General features: G+C 49.0%; 1 pseudogene; it reads left to right on the top strand.

Annotated features, from left to right (window-relative positions):
- Window positions 1–414: 414 nt before the first annotated feature.
- On the top strand, window positions 415–858 carry LOC103629654 (putative H/ACA ribonucleoprotein complex subunit 1-like protein 1; annotated as a pseudogene).
- Window positions 859–6128: the final 5270 nt, after the last annotated feature.

Here is a 6128-nt window from a genome sequence, read left to right as displayed (position 1 = left end):
GTCGCAGCCCATGGGCGGGCACGAGCACGACCCGTTTAAGGCAGGCACGAAATGGCCCATATAGAGGCGCGAAAAGGCACATATCTCTACTAACTATTAAGACTATAATGTAGACTGCCCGCCTCCCAACGCCCGCCAGCCCGCCCGCCGCGATCCACCCGCCCCTGCGCCGCAATCCCCCCCCCCCCCCCGCTCGCCGCAATCCCCACCCTCCCGACATCGACGCCTTCCTCCCCCGCAACGCTCCGACCATGGCGTGGGGAGAGGACGAGGCTATCGACCCCGACGTGGCCTCGATGGGTCTTCACGTCTCGGAGCGGATCGGCCGCGACGCCGTTTCCTCTCCGCCGCCAAGACCATCCTCCGCATCCAGCTCAGCCAACTCTCCTCGAGCCCAAAAGCACACCGCGCGCCATGTGACCACCGAGAGGGCGAGGCGGTGGTGGCCGGTTCGGCGGAGGAGGTGGCCGGGGCCACGGCGGGGGCCGATTTGGCGGTGGTGGCCGGGGTGGCGGTGGGGGCCGCTTCGGTGGCGGGTTCCGCGACGAGGGCCCGCCCACGGAGGTCGTCGGTCGGTGCCACCAATACTCCTACCCACTCCCCGTCAGGGTATTGGCTCCTTTTCTGGTATTCTCGTTTTTTTCTGACCTTCTGGTGGGGTTTCTGTTTGTCTTGGCGTGCGCAAAGGTTTCGACGTTCCTGCACGCGTGCGAGGGGGAGGCGATGACGAAGCTCACCAACGAGAAGGTGCCCTACTTCAACGTGCCCATCTATCTACAGAACAAGACCCAAATCGGCAAGGTTGAAGAGATCTTCGGCCCCATCAACGAATCTATGAGCACCTCCTCGCCTCCCTAATCTAAAAAACTACTTTTTTTACGTCCTCGTGGGTATTCGAGGTTGTGGTGCATTTCTAATGTGGTAAGAGCAATAATATTGGCGTAGCTTGTTGAAGGTGTTTTGCTTATAGACGGTGAGGATTTGGTGCGCGATTTTGCATATTTGTAGTCTTGTAGTGAGGTCCTTGTAATAGCAGTGCACCACCGCCGCTCAAACCCTAACCGTCGAGGATGCCAGCACGATGGCCCGCTACGACCCCGCCATCACTATCTTCTCCCCCGACGGCCACATCTTCTAGGTGGAGTACGCTCTTGAGGCCATCCGCGGCACGAACACCGTTGTCCTCGGCGTCGAGAAGAAGTCCACACCCAAGCTCGATGACTCCAGGTAGCAAACCCTTCGCCCCTCCTTTCTATCATCCGAGCAGATCTCGTGATCCTCGCCCGACGCGGACGGAGGAGGAGGTGCGACGACACTACGAAGCGCTGGTGGAGGACGTGGCCGCTATCCAGGCTGGCCAAATCTCGCTCTCGCGCTACACTGGAGAGGAGTCGTCTGTAGCGACACCTGAGGGATCTGGAGCCACCGCCGCCACACCCCAAGGATAGAGGAGGAGGGAGCAGGCAGCCAGGCACTGACGCGAAGAATGGAAGAGCGGCACCGATGCTGATGTGGGGAATAGTTGCTTCAAGGCCATGCAGGAACGACGCAAGAGCGTCCCGTGGACGGAAGAGGAGCACAAGTCTATACTCCGCCAGGGAAAAAAATCTCCATGCATTCTTGCCTTCAAATAAAGCTTACATCTTTCATACTAAGCTTTTACAGGAAGGTTCAAGGAATGTGTAATTAGTAGCAGCCTTCCAGGGTGCATATATTCATCATTTGACTATCTCACCTATGTGAATTATGTGTTCATCACCACCACTTTACAACTCCTTTTTTCCTTCTCAAGCATCTCAATACAGTTGCCCCACCGCAACGATTGTTTTCAAACAGTGTTTTGGTTTAAGATTGAATTGGTCTTGTTTTAGTTTCAGTGCCCCCTTGGTGCTTTGTCGGTAAAAACAACCTGATGCGCCTAAGGATGGTGTTAGGAAATCTGACGTATACAAGACGAAGTTCGGTCCCGTTCAGTATGAGCATGTCATTTATCGCATGGCCGAGGTTTCTTCCTGTCAACTTGCCTTAGGGTAGAGTTTGCTTGATTTTGTGTAGAAAGTATTTAGAGATGTTACCGTGTTTAACATGCATATGCTTGTGTTTTAGATATTTTAAGGACTTAGGCTTGAATATTACATGTCAGGGCATACGTGAAAGGGAATTAGGCTTACACCTATTTCCTAATTGATTTTGGTGGTTGAATTGCCCAACACAAATAATTGGACTAACTAGTTTGCTCTAGTCCTTAAGTTCTACATGTGCCAAAGGTTCACAATAAGTCAATAAAAAGACCAAGAATGGGTTCAAACAAAGAGAGCAAGGGACAACCGAAGGCTGCCCTGGTCTGGCGCACCGGACTGTCCGGTGCACCACCGGACAGTGTCCGGTGCACCAACGGACAGTATCCCGTGCACCAGGGTACTCCAAGCTGAACTCTTCACCTTCGGGAAATTCCAGAGGCGCTCCACTATAATTCACCGGACTGTCCGGTGCCCCAAGGGAGAGCAACTCTGAACCCTCCAGCTTCGGGAATCCACTCCGCTATAATTCACCGGACTGTCCGGTGAGTCACCGGACAGTGTCCGGTGTGACAGCGGAGCAACGGCTACTTCGTGCTCAACGGTCGACTGCAACACATTAAATGCGCCAACACGCGCAGAGGAGCAGAGCACGCGCGGGTGGCACACCGGACAGCCTACAGGGCTTGTCCGGTGCGCCACCGGACAGCCAGGCGGGCCCACAGGTCAGAGCTCCAACGGTCGGAACCCAACGGCAGGCTGATGTGGCTGGCGCACCGGACAGTGTCCGGTGGCGCACCGGACTGTCCGGTGCGCCATGCGACAGCACACTTCCAACGACCATTTTTGGTGGTTAGGGCTATAAATACCCCCAATCACTCCACATTCAATGACATCCAAGTTTTCAACATTCCAACTACTTACAAGAGCTCTAGCTTTCAATTCTAGACACACCAAAGAGATTAAATCCTCTCCCAATTCCACTCAAAGCTTTAGTGATTAGAGAGAGTGATTTGTTGTGTTCTTTTGAGCTCTTGCGCTTTGATTGCTTCTTTCTTTCATTCTTTCTTGCGAACAACTCAATTGTAATCGAGGCAAGAGACACCAATTGTGTGGTGGTCCTTGCGGGGAAGTTTGTTCCCGATTGATTGAGAAGAGAAGCTCACTCGGTCCAAGGGACCGTTTGAGAGAGGGAAAGGGTTGAAAGAGACCCGGTCTTTGTGACCACCTCAACGGGGAGTAGGTTTGAGAGAACCGAACCTCGGTAAAACAAATCCTTGTGTCTCACTTCTTTATTCGCTTGCGATTTGTTTTTACGCCCTCTCTCGGACTCGATTATATTTCTAACGCTAACCTGGCTTGTAGTTGTGATTAACTTTGTAAATTTTTAGATTCGCCCTATTCACCCCCCCTCTAGGCGACTTTCAATTGGTATCCGAGCCTAGTGCTTCATTAGAGCCTAACCTCTCGAAGTGATGTCGGGAGATCACACCAAGAAGGAGATGGAGACCGGTGACAAGCCCACTACAAGCCACGGGAAGGCTTCATCGGAAGAGTCCCGCAACAAAGGGAAGGGGAACAAGAAGAAATCTTCTTCCCACAAGTCGCATCGGAGAGGTGACAAGCACAAGAAGATGAGGAAAGTGGTCTACTACGAGACCGACTCTTCATCACCATCGACCTCCGGCTCCGATGCGCCGTCCGTAACTTCTAAGTGCCATGAGCGCAAGAAGTATAGTAAGATCCCCCTACGCTATCCTCGCATTCCTAAACATACACCTTTACTTTCCGTCCCATTAGGCAAACCACCAACGTTTGATGGTGAAGATTATGCTAGGTGGAGTGATTTGATGCGATTTCATCTAACCTCACTCCACAAAAGTATATGGGATGTTGTTGAGTTTGGTGTACAGGTACCATCCGTAGGGGATGAAGATTATGATGAGGACGAAGTGGCCCAAATCCAACACTTCAACTCCCAAGCCTCAACTATACTCCTCGCCTCTCTAAATCGAGAGGAGTATAATAAAGTGCAAGGGTTGAAAGGTGCCAAGGAGATTTGGGACACGCTAAAGACCGCGCACGAAGGAGACGAGGTGACCAAAATCACCAAGCGGGAAACGGTCGAGGGGGAGCTCGGTCGCTTCCGACTTCGCCAAGGGGAGGAGCCACAAGACATGTACAACCGGCTCAAAACCTTGGTGAACCAAGTGCGCAACCTTGGGAGTAAGAAATGGGATGACCACGAAATGGTTAAGGTTATTCTTAGATCACTTGTTTTCTTAACCCTACTCAAGTTCAATTAATTCGTGGCATTCCTAGATATACACTAATGACTCCCGAGGAAGTAATCGGGAATTTTGTGAGCTTTGAATTGATGATCAAAGGCTCAAAGAAGATCAACGAGCTTGACGGTCCCTCCACGTCCGAAGCACAACCTGTCGCATTCAAGGCGACGGAAGAAAAGAAGGAGGAATCTACTCCAAGTTGAACACCCATCGACGCCTCCAAGCTCGACAACGAGGAGATGGCGCTCATCATCAAGAGCTTCCGTCAAATCCTTAAGCAAAGGAGGGGGAAGGATTACAAGCCCCGCTCCAAGAAAGTGTGCTACAAATGTGGTAAGCCCGGTCATTTTATTGCAAAATGTCCTATTTCTAGTGACAGTGACAGGGGCGACGACAAGAAGGGAAGAAGAAAGGAGAAGAAGAAGTACTACAAGAAGAAGGATGGCGATGCCCACGTTTGCCGAGAATGGGACTCCGATAAAAGCTCCACCGACTCCTCCTCCGATGAGGACGTCGCAAACATCGCCGTCACCAAGGGACTTCTCTTCCCAAATGTCGGCCACAAGTGCCTCATGGCAAAGGACGACAAAAGGAAGAAGGTAAAATCAAGATCCTCCACCAAATATGAAACCTCTAGCGATGAGGATAATGCTAGTAATGAGGAGGATAGCTTGCGCATTATTTTTGCCAACCTAAACATGCAACAAAAGGAAAAATTAAATGAATTGATTAGTGCTATTCATGAGAAGGATGATCTCTTGGACACCCAAGAGGACTTCCTTATTAAAGAAAACAAAAAGCATGTTAAGGTTAAAAATGCTTATGCTCTAGAAGTAGAAAAATGTGAAAAATTATCTAGTGAGCTAAGCACTTGCCATGAGACTATTGACAACCTTAGAAATGAGAATGCAAAATTAATTGCTAAGGTTGATTCAAATGCTTGTGATGTTTCAATTCCCAATCTTAAAAATGATAATGATGATTTGCTTGCTAAGATTGAAGAATTGAATATCTCTCTTGCTAGCCTTAGGATTGAAAATGAAAAATTGCTTGCTAAGGCTAAAGAATTAGATGTTTGCAATGCTTCCATTTCCAATCTTAGAGATAACAATGACATTTTGCGTGCTAAGATTGTTGAACTTAATTCTTGCAAACCCTCTACATCTACCGTTGAGCATATTTCCATTTGCACTAGATGTAGAGACATTGATGTTGATGCTATCCATGACCATCTAGCTTTAATTAAGAAACAAAATGATCACATAGCTCAACTTAATGCTAAAATAAAGCATGACTTAGAAAATGAAAAGTTTAAATTTGCTAGAAGCATGCTCTATAGTGGGAGACGCCCTGGCATCAAGGATGGCATTGGCTTCCAAAAGGGAGATAATGTCAAACTTAATGCTCCTCCTAAGAAATTATCTAACTTTGTTAAGGGCAAGGCTCCGATGCCTCAGGATAACGAGGGTTACATTTTGTACCCTACTGGTTATCCCGAGAGCAAAATTAGGAGAATTCATTCTAGGAAGTCTCACTCTGGCCCTAATCATGCTTTTATGTATAAGGGTGAGACATCTAGCTCTAGGCAACCAACCCATGATAAGTTGCCTAAGAAGAAAACTCTTAGTGCATCAAATGAACATAGCATTTAATTTAAAACTTTTGATGCATCTTATGTGTTAACTAACAAATCTGGCAAAGTAGTTGCCAAGTATGTTGGGGGCAAGCACAAGGGGTCAAAGACTTGTGTTTGGGTACCCAAAGTTCTTGTGTCTAATGCCAAAGGACCCAAAACCATTTGGGTACCTAAAGTCAAGAACTA

Source organism: Zea mays, chromosome 6, assembly GCF_902167145.1.
Source record: "Zea mays cultivar B73 chromosome 6, Zm-B73-REFERENCE-NAM-5.0, whole genome shotgun sequence".
Taxonomy (NCBI): domain Eukaryota; kingdom Viridiplantae; phylum Streptophyta; class Magnoliopsida; order Poales; family Poaceae; genus Zea; species Zea mays.
Note: the sequence above shows the minus strand (reverse complement) of the source record. Positions and strands in the feature narration are given on the sequence as shown.